The following is a 24,757-nucleotide window of genomic DNA, read 5'->3' on the forward strand; positions in this document are numbered from 1 at the left end:
AACATATTGAATCACTATTAGTGAATAGACATAGGGTTGGGAATCATCGAAGACCCCTACCCCGGGGAATGAGAAGTTGGAGTTAGGGTATTAGTGGTCTACCCCTACTACTGTGAAGAAATGGTAATGGTAGTTTCTCTTAATATGGAGATTGCCCTTCAATTTTTATTGATAAAATATTACGCGCATAGAATAAACATCGGGTTCGGAATCATCGAAAACCCCTACTTATGTTTGAAAGGTCCACAAAAGGAGTGTGGAGTCAAGGAAAGGGATCCCTTGGGCTCTCCTTTTTGCCCTTAGTTTTGGATTGAAGGGGTAGCAAATTTGGCCTCGCGAAGGTGTTTCCAATTTTTAGACCTCTTTAATAGTTGAATATGGTGTTCGAACAAAATGAAACTGATACACGGATGGAGAACAGCGAAGACAAACCTATGGAACCCTCGAAAGGTTCAGCATATGCCTTTATGGGAAATTGAGCTCACCTGAAAGTTCCTAATCTTAGATAATATAGGGTCATAACGAAGGCAAATATCAACTTGGCATATGAAACCTGGACTGTTTTGGCCATAGAGAATTGGGCCTCCTGTTTCTCCCCAGAAAGCCCAAACGTCACGGGGACTTTCTCCTTTCCAAATGAGTACCAAATTTTAAATCCAGGCGAGCTTTGTGATGATGCAGGAGCTCCATTTCTACATGATATGATCCTCTAGGGTAGCCACATAGGCTTGAAAACTGTATTCCACATTTCCTAGGCGTATATCCACGGGACCGGTGATAAATCCTCTCATCCTTGCGTTTTCGCCAGCCTGCACAAGGGTGACAGTCATGTTGCTTTATGAGCGACTTTGGATCAAGTTCCTCCTAGACAATGGTGAAAATAACACTGACCTTATTACCTGTGTTCACTACTGCTTGCAGTTGCACTCCCTGGATTGTCATTTCTACAATGGATCATGTGGTCAGGCGTAATTGCCCAACGGGGGCAAAGAAGTATCTGTAGGGCCCAGAAGCATGCTAACAGGGCATGTCATCCGTCTCCTTCGCTGCTTAGCCAAAAACCATCTCCAACCCATTTTTCTCCTCTGGCTGAGAAACTTTCTGCGTCGCTGCTTCCGGGCATTTCTCAAGTGTCTCATTATCCACGTCCTCCTCCTGAACAGGTGACATCTGATCTGGTTAATACTCCAGCTCCCTTTCTCCAAACCCTTTCAGCTCTGGCACTGCAATATCTTATGGGAATTCGAACCTGTCTGGGACACATGACTCATCCATGGAGAAGGCTTCAAACTTGTCGTGTTCCCATCCGATGATTTAGTATCCAGATTCCTCCTTCTTCTCTGGTGCCTCCAGGAACCGGACTCGGATCCTGTTGCTCTTTAAATGACGCACACAATTGAGTGCACGGTTGTCCCTTTTCCCCGATGACTCGTGCAATGAGCTTTTTTTGCTTTGCCAGTGTCCAATACCAATATCGTAGGCCTTTCCGAAGAGCGCTCCGGTGTCAACATCTATACATCCCCGTGGATAGACCCTTCTTTAGCCAATGGTGGATGGATCGTCGCTCCCTGCATCGGAATTTTCCCTAGGCTTCACCGTTGCCTTCTGGGTGCATCCTTCCAATACGGGACTTTCGAGATACGGATCCACTCTGACTTTTATCGCGCGTTGAACGTAATTGTAGGGCATGTCACTTCCGGATTACAATAACAACTAAGTAAACAAACATGGAATATTTCAATTGCTATCAATTTCCTGCATTTAAATGCTATCTTTGAAAGAAAGGAATCACTACAACCATTTTATAGGAAAATACAATTGATTAAATTATGCGAGTCGGCGCGGGAAATAAATCTAGGGAATATCTTGAGGATATTGGTAAAACTTTACGCCTTGCATCCAATGGTACGCGTCTAAATGCACTTTTTCCCTTCCATCTAATTTACACCCAGGTACTAAGCACCAATAGTGACTTGGATCGTCATCGTGGGACTGCGCATAGCTCTTTACGGACCGTCTGTTAGCGAAACACAATACATGTATGTATCGTTGTCAACTTTGCCCTACAATTGGTTATTATCACGTGACCGTGGTGTATAAACGTCAAATATAATCGGTCGTTCCGGTATATCCCGAAAGTTCCGTATTGAGCTACGGTCAGCCCCTCTTGAAATAGACAGCAGCCCCACACTTGAAACACCCGGGGGTTTCTGTTCATGTCCTGCAGTGATGAATGGTTCATCTGGGGGAAGGATTCTGTCCCGCAGTTCCTTCTCCGGTTCCTCATTTCTCAGACATGTCCCGTAAATCCTTCAATGACATCGTTCCCACCGGTTGTTGGACCTCCTCCTGGATTACCATCCTCATTTCCTTCATGGGCTTAAATTGACTTTGTTTATCGGGAATGCTGGTAGTACTGCATCCTGTCCACACATGTAGCTTTCTTTACATTCTTAGATATACCATCCAGGGCGTACAAAACTGCATCTCGATCCTCGACTATAAAACAGCCGAGCAATGAAATGTGAATGCACATCAGGCACAAATGGAAAAACATGTATCGCTAAGGTGAGGACCCGTTCCGCCCACTGGTTCAGCGATTCTCCCACACCGAGAAACTGACTGGAAATTCATTTGATGTATGCACTGACGATTTGAAGCGCTTCTCGAAACGTCTCAAGATCTCAGCCAGTGAGGGGTTATCGTCCATCTCAAACAACAAGGTGTAATAGTCACTCGAAGTGTCATTTCAGAAGTAGAATTGGATGTGATGCTCCATCTCTTTCAATTGTTGATTGCAAGCTACATGTAGCTGAACAATCTTGTGGAAGAAGGATTTCCAAGTAGATTTCCCATCATACCGCAGATCCGTGTACCTAGGCGAGTTTCTACCTCTGCCAATCGCATGTTCCCCTGCATAAGAGTACCGGGGATCTGGACGGGGGTTGGGGGGGGGGGGTTGGGTTGTACTTGGGATAGCCCCCGGGTGGAACGCCTAGAGAAAAGCGTTTGTGATTCTGGTTCACCTAAATGTAACTGGGACGAAACGTTGGCTACTCTACCCCCTCTCCCTCTACCTACAAACAGTGGTTACAAGGCTGTGCCTGAAAATGAGCGCAGATGGCCCCTGCTAATGATAAAGGACGGTCATGGCAACGATGTGGTGCATATATGTGCCCGCATATCCATAAACCACAGGGATACCAAGGATTAGGCGTACTGGTCACTCCCCCAGACCTGTCAAGGAAATGGAATGCGTAGCTTTTGCGATGTTGTACTGTATGGTAAAGGGCCAGAGGATCCTTTGAGATCAGGACAATGGAGGGACTGCAGGACCTGGTGAGTTCCAAGAATCAAAACCTAGCAGGTTTGTTTTACAACTTTCATTCAGAAGACGCGCAAGTTAATAAACGAGAAAACGTCTGCATTTTTATTTCAATCGTTGTCAACTGCATACTTTGTGATATTTCAAGACTACATGTACTCGATTCAATTTATTGGATCTCATCATCATTATGAAATGGTATACAAAAATATAAAGACAAAAAGCTGTTTTATATATACATTTAGTAAATTATACATGCGTGTAATGAAGTATTTATCAAGTTAGAAAAAAAAACCGTGTTATTATTAATGTGAAATATGGGCATTCTAGGAAGGGGAGCACAGTTCATTTTATTTTGAAAGTACGGAGTTTTCTAAAGGTTTGTTTAAAAGTAGAGATATTTTTAATTTTCATTTGTTTAGGTGATAAAAATTTGATTCTTTGCTCACATTGCATCACAGTTGAGTACATAAATAAATTCATCTCCGGAATACGGACATAAAGTCACAGGACAAAACGCCACTGGACAAAAAGTCACAAAATCGGAAGGAAAAGTCACAAAAATGACAATGTATATACACTTGTATTATTATAATAAAAAATCTCTTCTAAAAATCAAAATAATATTTAGATCGGTAAAGTTGGCTACTAGTAACCAGCTACTAGTAACTGGCTACTTAAAAAGAGAAAAGTTGGTTACTAGTAGCCAGCTACTTGAACCAGGAAAAGTTAGCTACTAGTAGCCAGTTACTAGTAGCCAGCTACTAAAAGTAAGAAAAGTTAGCTACTCGTAGCCAGCTACTACAAAATATAAAAGTTATAATTACTGATAGCCAGCTACCAGATAAAGGTTAATGAGTTTGAAAATTATTATCTATCAGATTTATTTCTAAAGAGGACGAGGAGTCGTATGATATTTCAAGCTCAATTATCCCCAATTACATAACGTTGCAATGCAAAATACAAATAAACTTTTTCAACTGAGTGTTTACTTTAAAAATGATACAGATTGAATTCAGACCTTCATTCATTTGATATACCATCCATTTTGAAATGTTGAAATTTCAGGGTAACTCGAATCAAATTGTAAAAGTAGCAGATATCTCAAAATGGATGGTATATCAAATGAATGAAGGTCTGAATTCAATCCGTATCATTTTTAAAGTAAACACTCAGTTGAAAAAGTTTATTTGTATTTTGCATTGCAACGTTATGTAATTGGGGATAATTGAGCTTGAAATATCATACGACTCCTCGTCCTCTTTAGAAATAAATCTGATAGATAATAATTTTCAAACTCATTAACCTTTATCTGGTAGCTGGCTATCAGTAATTATAACTTTTATATTTTGTAGTAGCTGGCTACGAGTAGCTAACTTTTCTTACTTTTAGTAGCTGGCTACTAGTAACTGGCTACTAGTAGCTAACTATTCTCTTTTTAAGTAGCCAGTTACTAGTAGCTGGTTACTAGTAGCCAACTTTACCGATCTATAATATTTTACAATAAATATGATATTTAAAAGGAATAACAATTTTATAATTATTATCAAAATCTCATAGATGATATAAATTTTGCATATATATATATTTTTAAACTTTACAAAAAGAACAGATATGTTTTCAAATATATATCAGAAATAAATATTTTTTTATTTTCTTATAAACTGTGACTTTTTGTCCTGTGACATTTTTTTCTACTTTCATAAAATTTCTAATTGTGACTTTTTGTCTTATTTTCTTATAAAACTGTGACTTTTTGTCCTGTGAATTTTTGTCCTGTGACTTTTTGTCCTGTGACATTTTGTCCTACTTTCATAAAATTTCTTATTGTGACTTTTTGTCCATGGTCATTTTGTCCGTGACTTTTTGTCCTGTGACTTTCTGTCCTACATTCACCTTAATCACCTACATATGTATTCCTAATTACAATGGAAACCTTACGTTAAAAATAAACAACTCCTTATGGTAAACATTTCTTTGAGCTGCTATTTATCAAATTGAAATTACTAGCATGTGATTGTCGTTGTTCATGACCCTTCTTTTATTTGGTGAAACTGTGCTGCACATGCAGTGAAACAATGTACCGACGAGTGGTGGGAAAAACACAGGTGTTTACAGGTGTATGCAAAATTAGGAATTTTCAATTGAGCTCAATTTGTTATACATCATGTAACAGATTATTAATTTGTTATAACAAATTACTAATTTGTTATAACAAATTAATAATCTGTTATAAGAAATTAATAATCTGTTATAACAAATTAATTATCTGTTATAACAAATTATGAATTTGTTATAACAAACTAAAAAAAAGATACTGCTGCGGCCCTAATATGCTTCCGTACCTATATGTGACCTTTTAAAAGTATTCTATGTGTTTCACCTTGTTGTTCTCTACCTGTCTATCCGCTTTCTTTTCATTCATCACCCAAAATTCAATTATTAGAGAGGTCTGAAAAGTGGTCCACCCATGGGAATCCAAAGGGGGTACCCCTACAGCCCCAAACTGAGAACGGAAAACGATGGCTTTAGAGGTCCCCCTCCTTGCCTGCATACTCCTTTTGTGGATTCTTCAAAGATTAAGTTGTTATTGGCCATCATTATGACCCTACATGAAATTATCACGCTACATGTAAATTCATGAATTTTCGGGTGAGCTCAATATTGCCCTTAAAGCCCTATGTGACCTTTTTAAAGGTTCTATATGCTTGGTTTCATTGTTGTCTAGTCCTTTATCAGTTTTGTTTTATTTCAATACCCTACAGACATTTATAAGAGAGGTCTGAAAGGAGACCATACCCTTGGAAGACCCCAGGAGGCACCCCTAAGACATCAAATGAGGGCTGTAAATGATAGTACTAGGCACCGGGGTAGGCGTCTTCAATGATTCCGAACCCAATATTTATTCACGAAGTGCATTGCATTATGAATAAGAATAGGAGGGCGGATCTACGTAACTATCAAAAGTATCTTCAACAAATCTTCACAATGGTGGGAGTGGACTACTAATACCCTACCCCCAAAATATCAGTCCCTGGGTTAGGGGTCTTCGATAATTCCAAGCCCGATGTTTATTCATTAAGTGTAATGAATTATGCATAAAAATTGGAGAGGCGGATCTTTGTAACTAGAGAGAGTAACATCACCATTTCTTCATAGTGGTGGGAGAGGACCACTAATACCCTTCCCGAAAAATTTCAATCCCTGGGGTAGGGGTCTTCGATGATTCCGAACCCGATGTTTTTTCACTTAGTGTAATGCATTATGCATAAAACTTGGAAGGGCGGATCTCCGTAGCTAGAGAGAGTAACATCACCATTTTTTCACAGTGGTGGGAGAGGACCACTAATACTCTACCACAAAAATTTCAGTCCCCTGGGTAGGGGTCTTCGATAATTCCGAACCCGATGTTTATTGACTAAGTGTAATGCGTTATGCATAAAACTTGGAGGGGCGGATCTCCGTAACTAGAGAGAGTAACATCACCATTTCTTCACAGTGGTGGGAGAGGACCACTAATACCCTACCACAAAAATTTCAGTCCCCGAGGTAGGGGTCTTCGATGATTCCGAACCCAATGTTTATTCACTAAGTGTAATGCGTTATGCATAAAACTTGGAGGGGCGGATCTCCGTAGCTAGAGAGAGTAACATCACCATTTTTTCACAGTGGTGGGAGAGGACCACTAATACTCTACCACAAAAATTTCAGTCCCCTGGGTAGGGGTCTTCGATAATTCCGAACCCGATGTTTATTGACTAAGTGTAATGCGTTATGCATAAAACTTGGAGGGGCGGATCTCCGTAACTAGAGAGAGTAACATCACCATTTCTTCACAGTGGTGGGAGAGGACCACTAATACCCTACCACAAAAATTTCAGTCCCCGAGGTAGGGGTCTTCGATGATTCCGAACCCAATGTTTATTCACTAAGTGTAATGCGTTATGCATAAAACTTGGAGGGGCGGATCTCCGTAACTAGAGAGAGAGTAACATCACCATTTTTTCACAGTGGTGGGAGAGGACCACTAATACTCTACCACAAAAATTTCAGTCCCCTGGGTAGGGGTCTTTGATAATTCCGGACCCGATGTTTATTGACTAAGTGTAATGCGTTATGCATAAAACTTGCAGGGGCGGATCTCCGTAACTAGAGAGAGTAACATCACCGTTTTTTCACAGTGGTGGGAGAGGACCACTAATACCTTACCAGAAAAATTTCAGTCCCCGGGGTAGGGATCTTCGATGATTCCGAACCCGATGTTTATTGACTAAGTGTAATGCGTTATGCATAAACCTCGGAGGGGTGGATCTCCGTAACTAGAGAGAGTAACATCACCATTTCTTCACAGTGGTGGGAGAGGACCACTAATACCCTACCACAAAAATTTCAATCCCCTGGGTAGGGGTCTTTGATAATTCCGGACCCGATGTTTATTGACTAAGTGTAATGCGTTATGCATAAAACTTGGAGGGGCGGATCTCCGTAACTAGAGAGAGTAACATCACCATTTTTTCACAGTGGTGGGAGAGGACCACTAATACCCTTCCCGAAAAATTTCAGTCCCCTGGGTAGGGGTCTTCGATAATTCCGAACCCGATGTTTATTCACTAAGTGTAATGCGTTATACATAAAACTTGGAGGGGCGGATCTCCGTAACTAGAGAGAGTAACATCACCATTTCTTCACAGTGGTGGGAGAGGACCACTAATACCCTACCACAACAATTTCAATCCCCGGGGTAGGGGTCTTCGATGATTCCGAACCCGATGTTTATTGACTAAGTGTAATGCGTTATGCATAAAACTTGGAGGGGCGGATCTCCGCAACTAGAGAGAGTAACATCACCATTTTTTCACAGTGGTGGGAGAGGACCACTACTACCCTACCACAAACATTTCTGTTCCCGGGGTAGGGGTCTTCGATAATTCCGAACCCGATGTTTATTCACTAAGTGTAATGCGTTATGCATAAAACTTGGAGGGGCGGATCTCCGTAACTAGAGAGAGTAACATCACCATTTCTTCACATTGGTGGGAGAGGACCACTAATACCCTACCACAAAAATTTCTGTTCCCGGGGTAGGGGTCTTCGATAATTCCGAACCCGATGTTTATTGACTAAGTGTAATGCGTTATGCATAAAAATTGGAGGGGCGGATCTCCGTAACTAGAGAGAGTAACATCACCATTTTTTCACATTGGTGGGAGAGGACCACTAATACCCTACCACAAAAATTTCTGTTCCCGGGGTTGGGGTCTTTGATAATTCCGAACCCGATGTTTATTGACTAAGTGTAATGCGTTATGCATAAAAAATGGAGGGGCGGATCTCCGTAACTAGAGAGATTACCATCACCATTTCTTCACAGTGTTTGGGGTTGGTAACTGGCACCCCATCCTTATAATTCCCGTGTGGTGTTGTTTTATGCATATAGAAATTTGAATTGGGAACTGTGTTCTGGAATGCAGTTCACTATTGAATTGCGAATAGTGAACTGCGAACTGCGTTCCAAAATCTAATTGCCCCTACTCACAAAAGATATATAGTGGGAAAATATTTTGAAGAGAAAAACAATACTAAACAACCTCTCAATAGCGCCGCCGCCCCCTCCCTAGTCCCGTGCAGGCCTGATGATCTACAGAGTATGTGCTTTGGATTTGTTTAAAAACGTTTATTGAGCAGAGTGGAAACTGAAATTTTATATAGGTTAGAATGAAATATTGATTTTTTCTAAGGGTTCTATGTATGAAATCGATCTTTTTTTTAATTACAATGTGGGTTTAGAAAATTGTTAAAGAGTTTAAATACCTTGGTTTTATTATTATCTTTTCACCTGTTTTCTTTTTAAAGCAAGAATAAATGTGCGTGACCGAGTTTAAAAACCAAGGTACATGTATGATGTAATCTGGAAAATTGGACAATTCGACCTTCCTGTGAATTGCGAGGTATATTTATTAGATAAAATTGTTGCGCCAGTTTTATCATATGTTTGGGAAATAAGAGGTTTTAGAAACCTGAATATCATTGAATGTGTTCATTTAAAACAAATTACACATACTTTATCTGAAAAATAGTACCCCAAAGTTTAAATTTATGGCTTACAGTGAAACGGGCGTTTTCCCTTATCTGTCATAAGACATGTTGTTTATGAGAATGGTATCATATTAAGATAAAAATACTTGGTCACTTACTAGTATTCTGAAGCAGAAAATTGATGAACAAAATGATCACTTGTAAACCTACATGTTTGTTTGATTGATTGATTGTTTTGATGTTTTCCGCCACACTCAACAATTGTTCAGTTATCTAGTGGCGCCCAGTTTTTGTTGGTGGAAGAGAGAACCCAGATAAAATGTATCTGGGACAGATACAATGTATCTGGGAAGAGACCACTGACCTTCCGAATTAAACTGGAAAACTTTCTCACTTACAGGCGCGAGCGGGATTTCAACCCGCGCCGGCCAGAGGTGAGAGGCCGTGTGATTTTGAGCGCGATGCTCTAACCACTCGGCCACAGAGGCCCCTCCAAAACATACATGTACATTTTTTTTACTTTTGTGGAATGTCTAATATTTGGAATGATCAATTTCTGTATAATCACAATCTGTCTGAGTTGTATTTTTGATACTCGGAGATCTCCCCATTATAGGGGTTGTAACTAAGTTTTCAACTTCTACAATTGTTATTAATAAAATTACAATTTTCAACCGACAATATTGTTGTGTAGCCGGGAAATTACATAGAAATATCTGGTGTCTTACCTTAACTAAGCATGGAAGACAACAGCCAAATGAAAAGGTGTGCTTCTAAGGAAGGGGCAAACAGAATTGGCGCTCAAGCAGGACGGATACGGTGACGTAGGAATATACCTGGGTCAGTGGTCATGCATAAAAATGAGTACGACTTGGGAGAATAAGAACTTATTATGCGTTTACACTACACTCCTCCCCACTTTATAATTATAAGAGGAATGTATATGGAAAAATTATACTTTAACAGTATGACTATACAAGAAGTGCAAAAATACAACGAAAATTCTCTATACAAGTACACTTGAACGGACACTATACAACCCTTAATTAGCAGGGGAAAAGTATGAAGAATATAAAGAAAGTACGTACAATGATAAATTCCACTTAAACCTGGACAGAAAAATATCCAGCCCTAAATTCAGCAGGAATTCGTAAACATACATACTACAAGGTATACAGTCGACGACAGTTTTTCACAGTTTCCTTCAGCTGGTACTGCACAGTCATTTGAAGCTTAGATGCAACTACTGTAGCAATGTCGCTAATGAGAGCTGGAATATTTATAGTTCCTCCACCGGGTTTCATGTAGGGGGAATCTGTTTCCAACAAGATGCGATTCATTGGGAAAGACTTAAGTCCAGCAATTTGATCTGCACTAAAACCCTCTACAGCACCTGTGAACCCGAAATATACACATGAAAAACCGTCCATCCATTCCTTGACCAATTCTGAATCACTGGTAAAGCAATAAAGAAGTATCGGTTGGTTTGTATTACATGACTTCTGCAAGATCTGCATACAGCGAGCATGTACATCCATACCAATCCTGTCGGATAAATTCCACGAAGATGTAAAGAAAGGACTCGGACCCTGCGGGCAAGCATTAACACCTGACGTAAAACTTCTTCCTGACGTCTCCAAAGCTTAACTGGTACAGTACGATCCAACCCAACTTCTCATAAGGCTACAACATAAGGAAGATCCAACAAGTCAATCATGTGAAAAAACCTTTCCGGAGAGAGTTTCTCTAAACGCTTAGGATTTACGCCTACAGTTATTCCCCATGGTTTTCTGATGTGCCCTATCTCTTTATGAGTGGAAGACTCACTGTAAATCATCACTCCATCTGAAACCGTCAGTTCCAGGTTGGGACGCTGACTACAGGACAGACCGTAGGAGATGAGGTCATCCACCGATTTCCGATCCAAGTGGAAATGGCTGTCAAAGGCCTCATTCACAGTGACAATATCAACGCTGTAAACCTACACAATGTCAGAAGGCTGTTCTGCGGGTCTGCTTACAGCGGAGCTACCAGCCTCTATGTCGGAACCATAGCTAACATCAATCACTGTAAATTCGTCTTCTGTCGATGAGTCCATTGACGGAACCTGAATATCAGAGATGTCCCTAGTATGTTCCGTAACACTTGTAACAAACCCATTTGTACGAAACTCTTCGCGCTGAATAGGCTGCAAAAGTGACAACAACACTATTAAACACCCCCAATGAAAAAGGGCTGCTGGGGAGTTGACAGGCGAGACAGTAAATCCTTCTGGTGGTTCCGTCTATCCTTGAGAGACACTCTATTTTCTCATACAACCGATGGTATCTGGATGCACAGTTGTGTTTTCGGAATCAAGCCAGACTGGTTCATATAATCGACTGCAGTGAATACATCAACATCTTGTCCCAAGGCACCAGTCACCAAAGATATCAATGAAGAACACTGGAGTTGGCATACCGCAGTATCATCAATAGATCGAACAGGATGAATATCACTGAAAATCTTAGGAATGTTGTGACGGTGAACATGACGTTTGATCTTCTTCTCCCTCCTTTCACAATTAGGGTAAGGGCAGCGTTGAGCGAGATTAGACTTGGGTGGTAATACTGTAAGGGCTAGATCAGGGTTCTACCGGGTATGTTTGGATATTTCCAACGTATTCTCCTTTGCTTCACCTGACGATTGCGGCGCATACGTTTCCCTAAAGTGACTCGAACAGGTATCGGCACTAGTGAGGCTGACTCTGATCCAGTGGCAATATCTGCATTTGTATCTAACATACAACATTCCTGATCCGCCGTGTCATGAACCACAGAAAATTCTGCTCCGCCATGCACTTCGGAAAAATCTTGTTGACTGACTACTTCAGTTCCATGAACATGATCATCTGCTGCATTGGTACAAACTACCTCAAGATCCGGATTTGTCTTTAAACAAATGTCCACACATATCTCCGAAGAGGAAGCAGTCGCTACATGACGCAATGGCTTGATTTCCTGGGACCTAGATTTACGGTTCAGAGAAGGGAGATTATCTTCTACCCAACGCTCAGAGCACAAAATGGTCGCTGCCTCGATTCTAGTCGTCTCTACCCATCGATCATCCCCCAAGTCTCGAGCGAGTTTATATTGATCCACCATTACAATATAGATGGGGTTATGAGGGGTAGCATCACTAAGGAGTCCTAGATCATAAACAAGTATCCTTCTTAATGAAGTTCTCCTCCTCACAAAGTCGACGTAATATTCACCCATTTCTTGACAAATAGAAGATCTCTTGTATGACATAATATTATAAATGGAATAAGTATAAATGGAGGAAGGCAAGGAAAGAAAAGTAGCACAATATATAAAGATATATTTTCTCCCAGTCGTAGACTATAGTAACAGTTTTAACATGAACAATGACAGACTGACGTAGTATATATAAACTAAAAATTTGACATGACCCTGGTCTCAAATATCCACTTCATCGTCAACTAAAATAAAAGGGTATAACATAAGTATACTGAACTTTCAGTAGTGCAAATGACAGAGCATATAACATTTCACTGAAAATCAGAACCATATGTTATGTTAAAAACATTTAGACAACATAAAATAGCGTTTATGAAATAAACTAATTTTTGGCAAACTGTAGGCTTGTATATCTTATTAGAGTTATCTCCCTTGTACTGTTCATGTTTAGCGCAAGGGGGGTAATTTTGATTGTTGAGTTACGCAACTTTGCATATAGAGGGCACATATTGGCGCATTCTAGAAATTTCTTAAATTAATGGCTGGGCAAGTCCAGAGTAAACTAAATTTCATTTCTGAAGATCATTAGGGCCTATAGCCAAAGCACATGTAAGTCAATTTGTGTTGCATATATTTTAGTGTACCTGTTTGAGTGTCATCGGATGTTAACCAGTGTTAACCTGGGCCTGATATAGGTAAACGTTAATTCGATATTACCGAGGAAATCGGCATGGATGTTGTAATCACTGGAAGTTCCCATGTGAAACGTTTACAATCCTATATGCAGAGCAAACCTGAGCTCAAAAACTTTAACTTGAATAATGTAAATGTTAAAACACACTTGTATGGGATAAGCGGGGGAAACATTACAAATTCAATGGATGTGGAGAAATTGAATTCATTCAACAACACTGTGGGAGCGTCGCCCAAATGCCTGATAATTCAGATGGGGGGAATGATATGGACTCCCTAGATATTACGCCCCAGGAAGTGATTTTTAAACTCAATGCGATGGCACAGGTGTGGAAAGTGCGATATAACTTCAAACAAGTGTTTGTGTGTCAACTGTTGCCAAGGGAAGTAACTCGTGTGGTACAACCTTCGCAATACAATGAGAATGTGAGAGAGGCAAACAAGTTACTAAAGGCAAAATTGTCTTGCGCACCAAACAGTGCCATAACATGTTGGAAAATCAAAGGTGTGAAGAAATCTATGGATAGTAATTATGTAGACGGGGTACACTTCGATTGGCAGTTTGGCATGCCAAAATATTTTCGGAACATTAGAGGGACCATCCTGACAGCTATACGACACAATTAAGTTAAGTATGACATTATGGGTTTTTGAGAATGATGGGCTTTAAAAAAATTATATAATAGATAACACAATGTTATTCTTCACAGATGGCTCATTACTGGATGGATAATACTACATTAAATCAGTAATTTTTTGTAATAACCAGTTCATATGGAATTGGTCTTATAATGCTGTATGGAAATTACTTATAGAGTGTATGATAATTTAGCCAATTCCCATATGGAATTGGTCTGCCAGTTCAAATGGAATTTGGTTTGATGCATATATTAGAACGATGTTCATATGGAACTTGTGGTTCAATGGAACCCTGAATTTGATAAGTATATGTTCAAATGGAACATTTAAGTCAGAGTGAAATATAATTACCAGATATAAGCTGATATTTCACATTTTATGTATCTGATTAAATCAGTAGAACTATGTATGAGAGTCTGACAACAAATCGTTGTTATGTAAACAATTAAACTCTCTGAGGCAAAGAAATAATGAATTGAATTTTTCAGTTGAACACAGGTTATGGAACAGGCCACGTCACGTCCAAAGCGGAAGAAGGTGGGGGAGTCTCGTGGGAGAAGTGCAACACCTAGGAGGAGTGCAACACAGTCAACGTCCGTAGGAAGAACCCCACGTGGCAAAGCAAGAAGTCGGACGCGAGTTGCCTCAGACACTCACAGTAGACCGACTCTAGGCGTAGGGCAAGGTACAGGACCTGAACAGATAAACACAGCTACACAAGTGGCCAATGAACATGGAGACACACCTGTTCCAATTTTTGTGGGCAACCAGAACCTGACTACTGAGTCGATGACACAGATGTTAAGAGCAGCCATCCCGGTCATTACACAAACTGTTGTTTCAGTCCTACAGAACAGTGGTATGTTTCCTGGTGGAATATTACAACAGAACAACTCAAGTACCCAGCCTAACCTATTGGAGAGCAGTCCTGCCACTGGAAGTACCACTGACGAGGCGCCTCTGCCGCGCAGAATGTGGGTGATGGAAATGGTGCCAATGAAGGAGCGAATAAGTCCCCAAATCTTAGTATTGCACAAGAACTGTTAGGTAATATTGCACCTGTCACTAGTCAAACCACAGAAAGTAAGCGTTAACAGTAAATTATGGGCTAGCGCGCCCAATTTCTTTGGGAGTAGATCCTAAGTTGCGTGCAGATATTGTGTCGAATAAGTATGTCGATTTTAGCGAATTGTTAAAACACAAGAAATCTGAAGAGAAATTTAATTACATTGCAGAAGAGAAAGATGGCAATATTTGCAATTTGTTAGAAAAAAAACAGGAAAACAGATAAGCAATTTAACACAGTTGCAGGATACCTTCTATATATATGCTGGTATTTATTGTCAAAGACATCCTCATCAGGCCCCTAATTTAATGGAATATGGGCAGATTATTTCTCAGTTGGCTCAGAAGTCAAATATGGAGGGGGTATTAAGTTATGATGAAACTTTTCGTAGGTGGAGGGAACAAGATCCAGACAATTTGCCAAGGGAGGGGGTAAATGGGGAATTGCACACAGAAGCAATGGCTATGGCGTTGTCGAGCTTTAAGAACACGGGTCCTTTTCGTTCCCAGCAAAAAAGTTTTCCCTCAAATTCAGTGCGAACAAAACATTGTTTCACCTTCAACAATGAAGGGAGCTGTTCAGACAAAGTATGCAAATATAGTCACTTCTGTCAGGTTTGTAAGGGTACCCAAAGTAGATTACACTGTCCAAACAAACAAACGGGGAACACATCCACAACAGAGGAGAAAACGGGTAAACCCCAAACTAAGCAGTCCACTTTTCGTGCCTCACAACCCTTTCCAAAATAAGATACATGAGATAGTGACCCCGATAAAGGCAGATGAATTACAGTGTTTACTTGCTGGGTATGATAAGCATAAGGTGAAGTTTTTGGTTAGTGGTTTTACAGAGGGCTGTAAGATTCCTTTTCAAGGTAAAGAAGAGTTTCGGTTGAATAAAAATTTGCCATCAGCTGTAGCTAGAATGGATGTATTGAAAGAAAAAATTGGGAAAGAAATTGGGGCAGGTCGAGTTAAAGGTCCTTTCCAGGAACCTCCCTTTAAAAAGTTTAGAGTATCTCCCTTAGGATTAGTTCCAAAAGCTCAGATAGGAGAATTCAGGATTATTCATGATCTTTCTTCACCTGAGGGTAATTCAGTGAATGATGGAATTTGCTGATTGTAAATCTGTAAAATATCAATCAGTAGATGATGCTTGTCATCTTATTCTGCAGTTTGGTAGAGAATGTCAGCTAGCTAAGTTGATGTGGAGCATGCTTATAAGTTAATTCCAGTACACCCAGACAATTTTAACTTGTTCGGGTTTGCTTTAGATGATGGTTTTTATTTTGATAAAACTTTGCGTATGGGCTTGAGCTACTCCTGTCAGTTGTTTGAAGTGTTCAGCACATCATTGCATTGGATAGCAGAGAATAAATTGGGTATACAAGGTTGTGTACATATTCTTGACGATTTTCTTTTTGTTTCCCCTGCCCCTGCTAGGCTGTGTCAGGTTGGATTAGATAGGTTTATGACAATGGCAGAGCGGATAGGTCTCTCAATTAAGCAGGAGAAGACTGTTTTACCTACAACTTGCTTAGTATTTATGGGGTTAGAGTTGGATACAATGTCGATGGAAATTAGATTGCCATTAGAAAAATTAGAAAAATGTCGGAAAATGGTGAAAAAGTTCATGGCAAGAAATTGGGCGACACTTAGGGAATTACAGTCTCTGATAGGTCTGTTGAATTATGCTTGTGCAGTTGTATTGCCAGGTCGCACATTTTTGCGTAAGATAATTGATCTGACAAGAGGCATACAACAACAAAACGAAAAGAGGGAGGCAAAGCTAGACTTAAGGGCTTGGTCATTGTTCTTGGATAGTTTTAATGGGAAAGGCTTGATTCAAGAGCCCAAGCTTGAAACATCTGTCTCATTGCAGATGTATACAGATGCAAGTGATGTGGGGTTTGGAGGTTTATTTAGAACCCATTGATTCGCAGGGAGATGGTCATCAGAATGGTTAACAAAACACATATCTGTTAGGGAACTTTATCCAATTGTTATAACATTAGAGCTTTGGGCTACCCAGTTATCTAATAAATGGGTTCAATTCTATTGTGACAATACTGCAGTAGTACATTGCATCAACAAACAGACGGCTAAGGACTCAGAATTAATTATACTTATTAGAAGACTAGTTGTGCAAGCATTAAGGTTTAATATTCAGTTTGAGGCAGTGCATATCCCAGGGTTGAATAATGTGTTAGCTGATAGGCTTTCTCGTTTTCAGATAGAGGAGTTCAAAAGGCTTGCTCTAGATATGGATCAGCATCCGGCAGATATATCAATATTGGTCGAGCCTCACTGACTCAGCTGCCCACGGATATTATTAGAAGTTCTTTGTCAAAAAATTCACTTGATAATTATGGCCGGGCTGTTCAGTGCTATAGAAATTTTTTAAGCAATTTATTTTCCACAAGGTACAGTTTTACCATTAGCTGTAGATAAAATAATACTTTTCATGGCCTTCTGCATGCACAAGAACAGGGTTTATAATACTGTAGCATCATATTTGTCTATGCTAAATTATGTGCATTGTATGGCTGGTTTTTAAGATATCTCTCAGAACTTTGTTGTTAAGAAAGCTTTAGAGGGGTATAGAAAGCAGAAGTCTAGGGCTGATACAAGGTTGCCAATAACACCAGAAATACTGAAAAAATTAGTACAGTCGGTGGGACCTTTGGGTTTTGCATATTTTGTACAAGTTTTACTCAAGGCAATGTACCTCTTAGCATTTCACGCCTTCTTGCGAGTACGGGAAATTACAGGAACTAGTTTAAATACAATCTGCAGGTAGTCCATGCAGTTTGTGGTAAATGCTCAAAGTAAGATTCATGCAGCCGAAATAAGTATGGAACACTTTAAGCATTATAAAGGAAAGTCATGTAAAGTATTGTATATTGAAAGTAATCAGGATACGGAAATGTGTCCAGTTCAAGCATTAACGAGGTATTGTGAACTTAGGGGGGCACATGGGGGGCCTTTATTCTGTTTTTCTGATGGAAAACAAGTTACAAGACAATATTTTACACAGCAATTGCAGCTTTCTCTGTTATGGGCAGGATATGATACCAGTTTATATAAAACCCATAGCTTTAGGATAGGTGCAGCTAGCACGGCAGCAAACATGGGCATCTCAGATGACAAAATCTAAATCATGGGTAGGTGGCAATCAGATTCTTTTAAAAAATATATCAGGATCCCTCTATTAAAAATGTAGTTAACACCTTGTGATAATGGGTCATAGATGCTGTTTGATTTTTGGAGCATCATGGAGACAGGGGCTTCTGTTGCCTCCATAAGTCAAACACTGGGTAGGAGGCTAGGCACTTTTAGAACTTTGTGATCAGGGGTCACAAGGGATGCTTGAATTTTGGGGCATCATGGGGACAGGGGCCCCTGTTGCCTCCATTAGTCAAGTACGGTTTTGACAGGATTGTTGAATGTCTGCATGGTACCACATAGATAGTTTAAACAATGTTGGTTGGCGAGACAGAGGTTAATGAATAAGATATGTGTATATACTTTATAACATTTTAGAATTTGAATTGTGTTGAGCATGTTTGTAAAGGTATTACAAATATATTGTAGTTAAAGAATTTATTTTTTGAAAACGTGTACGGTTATGGGTACAGTCAAGAGATATACTACATATCAGATGCGTTGCAGAATATGGTAAATAAGGTACATACATGTATATATGCCTAGGTGATCAAGTTTGGTAAAAAAAAAAAATCAAATCTATGTAAACCCAGGTGTGAATGGGGGGTATTGTGCCACGGAGTGTCACAATTTAGGGGGTGTTAAGTTCCCCATCTTTGGTGGGCCATACAATTGTGGATATTAAAAGTATGTTGATTGTGATGTTTCATCATGTATATCTTATTTATTATTGTTTGTATTTACCATTGCATATTATCTGTTATTTACATTAATAAATGACATTTTTCACATCAACAAGATTTTGTCATTCAGACCCAGCAAACTAGCACACACTGTGTTGACAAAAAATTAATAATAAACAGCCAGAGATTGTATGGTAATAAAACATTAAACAGCCATGGACTGTACAAAATTACAATACCATCCATCTCCAATTTTCATCATCATGGGGTCAAGCCTTGCACATTTGATTATTTGCATATCTGCATCATGCATAGTTATTTTGGAAAATATTTACCTTTATTGTAAATGATTGATCAGAAAATAGAATAATTACAGTAGCAGTATCTAAAACAACCAAAACAATTGGTTCGTTTATGAAAATAGATAATTTTTATTATTATAAATGCTGCCGAGAGTAGAAAGTTGCTAATTCACTTAGTCCCAGAGGTGTTTCACTTGTAATGTGAGGACTATTCTATCTCTGACTGTCCGAGTACATGCCTCAGTAGTACATGTATTTGTATGGTACAGTTGGTGCAATATGTGATTCACATAACTAGATCAGAGTAGATCATTGCCTGATCCTTACCTTATGAATTGTGTTGAGCATGTTTGTAAAGGTATTACAAATATATTGTAGTTAAAGAATTTATTTTTGAAAACGTGTACCTAATGCTTAGTACTAAATCTACTACTTTAACCTTACTTAAACATAACCTTAATATATCACTAGTTAAGTAAACAACTAATAAACCAAGGTTATATAATAACTGATATGAAATGTTCATTGTAACATGTAATGTTATAACAGAATGTGTTGAACAAATAATCCAAATACTAATTACTAAATGTAAGGAAAAAATACTAAATACTAAGATAAGATTAACCTAATGCTTATGTGCATTGTTACTGAAATGCCCACAATGCTATAGATATTTTGATTGAATACTTTTGAAATTCAATGGTAGTGAACCATGCACTTTGATGATAATTAAGTATAATAAGGTTCACATCTAAGGTAGCTCTTTAATAAGATAAACATCTGAGTATCAACACATAAATCATAAATATTAGTCTACACCACTTTTACATAAATTAACTAATCACCGAATGACAGGTATCAGGCATCCACGAAATTCATTTCCAAGATTTACTTAATTGTTTTCTTCTTATTGTATATATTTGATAAAAACCCTAAAACTAAGTATAAAAACGAAGGACAAAAGTCAACCAGCTGTGAATATGTGTCTGGTAATGCTACACATAATCTAACAACCGAAGATTATAATGAATAATTTGTAGATACAACCATAAACCCGAGTCTATATGCACTTTAAACTAAAGAAACTAGATAAAACTATCTGCATGGGTGCAGAACTGATCGGGTGAAGTTATGCATGTCATGCAGAATCTGGAACTGTATCTAAACAAACTATATTCTTAATCTAAGAGGTAAATTATCAGAACTTGTAGCAAATATTAATATAACCTACAAATTAAGTACTTATTCTATAGTTACATGTACTAAGAACAATCACTACTGAACCAAATACTACAGAGACTATTTAGCCAAGGTACTACAACGCCAAGGTACTACCCAGCATTTATTCTCCACTGGTAAACCAAAATGATACCTATGGCGATCAGAGTATGTACAGCACAACAACATTTGTGTACCAAGTCATATAGGACGTTTTGATTGTGGCTTGTGCATATTCAACCATACAGTGATCAGCATGTTCATGTATTACTGAAGCTGTGACTTGTGTAGTGTTGCTCAAGTCTTCAAACTTAGCAAGGTGTGGCACTAGACTCACTTCTTTGCTATTCTTCCTCTCCACACTAACACTGTCTAGCTTAACTGGTTGCACAGCCAATGTGGCCGTTGTTCCAGCAGGCTGTGACAATAGCTGTATGAGGTCTTTAGGTGCACAACTAGGTTCTATACATGTTGTCTCCATCAAGGAGCCCATTTGACTGGGATACCTTAGCTCAGTGACCCTCGTCTCTGGAAAAGCTGCTGTAGATTCTTTAGAGACTTTGAGTGGCGTAGGAGCAATGTTTGTATCTGTCTCTGGAATAAAATGTGCATGTACACTTATGTCAGTATGTACTGGTGAAGTGCAAGATGTGTTTATGGTCATTTCACTACTTTTCTCCCCCTCTAGTACATTTGAGGGTTCAGTAGCTCTGTTATGAAATGATAACATAACAGTGATGTCTGTGTCTTTTTGATAAGCATGGCAGGTACAGCCGGTGATGTATTTTAACACATGCTTCAATGATAGACACTGGTTCAGTCTCGGGTTCAGCTTCTGAACTGACCTTTGAGACAAGCTCGTGATTTGTCTCTGGATCAATTACTGCAACATAATCCCTCATTGACAAATTTGATTTGATTCTTGGGGAACCTCCCTGTTGCGACTCAACCATTACTGGACAGTCTACAGCGTCCTCAGCCAATGAGACTGTTACCTCTGTATCTTCTGTCATGGAAGTTACAAACGAAGGTAGACCTCTCTGAATCTCAATATCTGTCCTTTTACCTTCGTGCCTGTGGTCATTCCTCTCTTTCCTACTAGCAATACTGTCTGGTATTGGACTTGACTCTGTATATAGAAGGAACTGGCACATTGATATTAACATTGCATTGTAGCAATTATTAGCTTTTGGCCACATTTGTTTCAACGTTTTGAATCGGAGCGTGCGATTGTGATGGTCTTCCCAATGTGTGGTCAGATGAAACTGTTGGTGTACATGAATTTAGAGTTTGTGTTGTAATGCAATTCATGCATGTGCATGGCTGAATACAGTGTCCTTGCTGTTGAGGTACAATATGCATAAGGTCCTTTGAATACAGTTGTGCGTTGTGGCATGACATTTGGTGCATACATGTACTGAGGTACCTGCATATTTGGTTGTGTGGTTTGTTGCACTGGATAGGGATGCATGTGTTGTTGCATTTGTTGAGTTTGCTGTATGTGATTCTGGATTTGTTGAGGCGGTTGTATGAGAAGCGTTGTGTGCTGATATGCAGTTTGTTGCACCTGTTGTGGTTGATATATACAGCCACCTGCCAAAAGTTTATCGACAAAATGGCGGATCTAAATTCCAACTTCACGGAAGTGACTTGTTTGGTTTTTTTTGTAAATTCTATATATAGATAATGGGGGTTCCGTATGCATATCACATATAAGTACAGGGTCTTGTGTCGTCATATGTGACGTCATATGTTGGTCTTTGTTTGATGATCATCTGATACAAGCTTCTAAATGTAGCTATGGGAAAGTCTAAACATTTATCGCCAGCTTTGAAACAAATTATCGTAGACAATTACAGACAAACGGGAAATTATTCTGAAACGGCTAGGGTATTGAAAATGGACCGGAAATCTGTGTATGCTGTTGTAAAACGGTGTCAAATTCGAGGAAGTGCGGGAAATGTTAAAAAATCGGGACGCCCCAGAAAAATGGACGTTAGAGACGAGCGCCAACTATTGCGGCTTGTAAAATTTACAGGACAATTTAATCAAGGTAGGCAAGTTCCTGTATCTGAAAGATCAATTCATCGTTATTTGTCAAAAAGTAAGTACCATCGACGTGTATGCAGGAAGAAAATTAGGATTCGGGAACAAAACAGGAAAAACCGTGTGGCATGGGCGAGATGAAAACGACGATGGACTATTGACCATAACTGGTCAGAAGTGGTCTTTTCTGATGAATGTAAAGTTGTTTTGGGACAAAATAATCGAGTTTATATTTGGAGAAAGACAGGAGAAGAATGGTTACCAGCGTGCATCAGCCCCGGCGCACCACCGAAACCTGCTATGAGTTTAATGTTGTGGGGATGCATTACCTGGAATGGAGTTGGCACACTAACAGTGGTTAATGGCAACATTAATGCAAATAAATATATTGATATCCTTGAAGAACAATTGTGGCCGGTTGTAGTGAAAATTTTCCTACTAACGATTACATATTTCAAGATGACAATGCCCCGGTTCACCGTGCCCGAATTGTACAAGAATATAAACAAATGAACAGAATCCCAGGTATGTTTTGGCCAGCACAGTTACCTGATGCAAATATAATTGAAAACATTTGGTTTCTGTTGAAAAATAAACTTAAACGCAGACTTTCTAATATAAACAATGTCACTGACTTGGATAGAAATATAAATGACATCTGGATTAACATACCCGTTACTTACATACGGAACCTTTATCGATCCCTACAATCCAGAATGTTGAAAATGATCAGATCAAAGGGATATATAACAAAATACTGAGGTAAGATTTATTCTCTTTGTAATTTTATTCCCACTGAAAATCCGTATTACGTTGACGTTTAGACATTGACGTCCGCCATTTGTCTACAAACTTTTGGCAGTTGGTTGTATGTTGCATTTGTGGAGTGAATTGCTGCATGTGGTTTTGGATTGGGTGAGACTGATGTACTTGAATTGCTGTGTGCTGATGTACATACAGGTTTTTGTACAGAATGTGTTTGTTGTGGTGCAGTTTGTTGTGGTAAAATTGACTGATTGCATTGCTGTGTACCGATTTGAGGTGACATAGGTTGTGTAGGCTAGTATTGTGGCAGTGTTTGTGGTGCCTGTTGAAAAGGTGTGTACTGCATGGCCTGATTTTGTGTGTATGGCATCTGTTGACTTTCTGTGTATTGCAGAGTCTGGCACTGTGAATATGACATGGGTTGTTTGTATATAGGAAAAGCTAGTGAGGTTGGTGTTTGTGGTATGGGTTGGTATGTGTGACTTTGTGCATAGTGTTGGCTAGCAGGGTATGATGACTCTGACACTGTATTGAGATATATACCCTGTCCACTAAACGGTACATAACCGCCCTGTGGAATGGGTATAATGGTCGTACCCTGACCACTAAACGGTACATGACCGCCTTGTGGAATGGGTGCACTGGTCGTAGTTGGTACCAACCCCTGGACAACCAACGGTTGGGAACCGCCTGTTGCCTGAGAAGGAAACCCATTACCATAGGTAGTTGACATAATTTATTTCAATTATCAATACATCACTCTCACACCTATCTACCATTTTATGATATATGATGTTTGACAATAAGGTAGAAAATTGTTGGCTAAATGTATAATAAACCTGAATTAAGACAATCAAATTATGTATCAATACATAATTCTACCATCAATTTAAAAAAAAAATGAAAATGAAAAATATTTTTAGAAAAGTGACAATTATAGAATGTAAATAATCAAAAGTATGTCGGACCGGAAGTTCTAAACACGTGTTAATGTTTACCGTGACGCACTAACAAACCGGCGCCATGTTTGCACGGGGAAAAAACGTTTGAGAAAACAAAACACGAAGATGAAAATAGACAATACAATTCAAAAATTGCTAAATTTCGTCGTTAATATGTTTATAAAAACGCAAGTAAACGACAAAATGACTTAAATTTCAAATATAACAAGTGAGTTCTGCTACCCCTAGTATCACGACAATATATCACAACCTGCTAACTGTCAGCACGCCGTGACAAAAATATACTAAGAAAACTACAAGAAAGTTTATTTGTTCTATTAAAAAAAATTCTATTAAAAAATGGCCGCCGTGATAAGAGGTGTGTTACATGTAACATCTCTCCTCATATTTTGGATTTTTATGCAATTCAGAACTGTTTTAATTGTACAGGAATTAGACTGTGATTTTAATCATGGAGATGATTTTCAATGGCCTGTTTTAACACCAAAAATTCTTTGCTATGGAAAAGAAATCTTAAGTAGATATTTCGACTGTGCAAAACAAAGAATATCAAGGCGAAGTGAGAACAAATCAGCTGTTCACGGTTTTGTGCCTCTTGCTTTCGAATGATATTCAATTA

The 24,757-nt window shown here is 39.1% G+C and overlaps 1 protein-coding gene and 1 pseudogene across 9 annotated transcripts in view; both read right to left on the reverse strand.

Moving 5' to 3' along the window:
* LOC130046408 (heat shock 70 kDa protein 12A-like) overlaps positions 1–10,195 on the reverse strand; it is a 30,654-nt gene extending 20,459 nt beyond the window's left edge. For 6 of the 9 annotated variants that reach the window (XR_008800617.1, XR_008800616.1, XR_008800618.1 and 3 more), the window contains exon 1: positions 10,090–10,173. The gene's annotated coding sequence lies outside the window, so the exon portion shown is untranslated. Of the gene's footprint in view, positions 1–10,089 lie in introns of all 9 variants that reach the window. The other 3 variants (XM_056156699.1, XM_056156696.1, XM_056156695.1) reach the window with 2 other exon arrangements.
* Positions 10,196–10,524: 329 nt separating this feature from the next.
* LOC125681361 (uncharacterized metal-dependent hydrolase YcfH-like) lies at positions 10,525–11,675 on the reverse strand (annotated as a pseudogene).
* Positions 11,676–24,757: the final 13,082 nt, after the last annotated feature.

Source organism: Ostrea edulis, chromosome 2 (assembly GCF_947568905.1).
Source record: "Ostrea edulis chromosome 2, xbOstEdul1.1, whole genome shotgun sequence".
Classification (NCBI taxonomy): domain Eukaryota; kingdom Metazoa; phylum Mollusca; class Bivalvia; order Ostreida; family Ostreidae; genus Ostrea; species Ostrea edulis.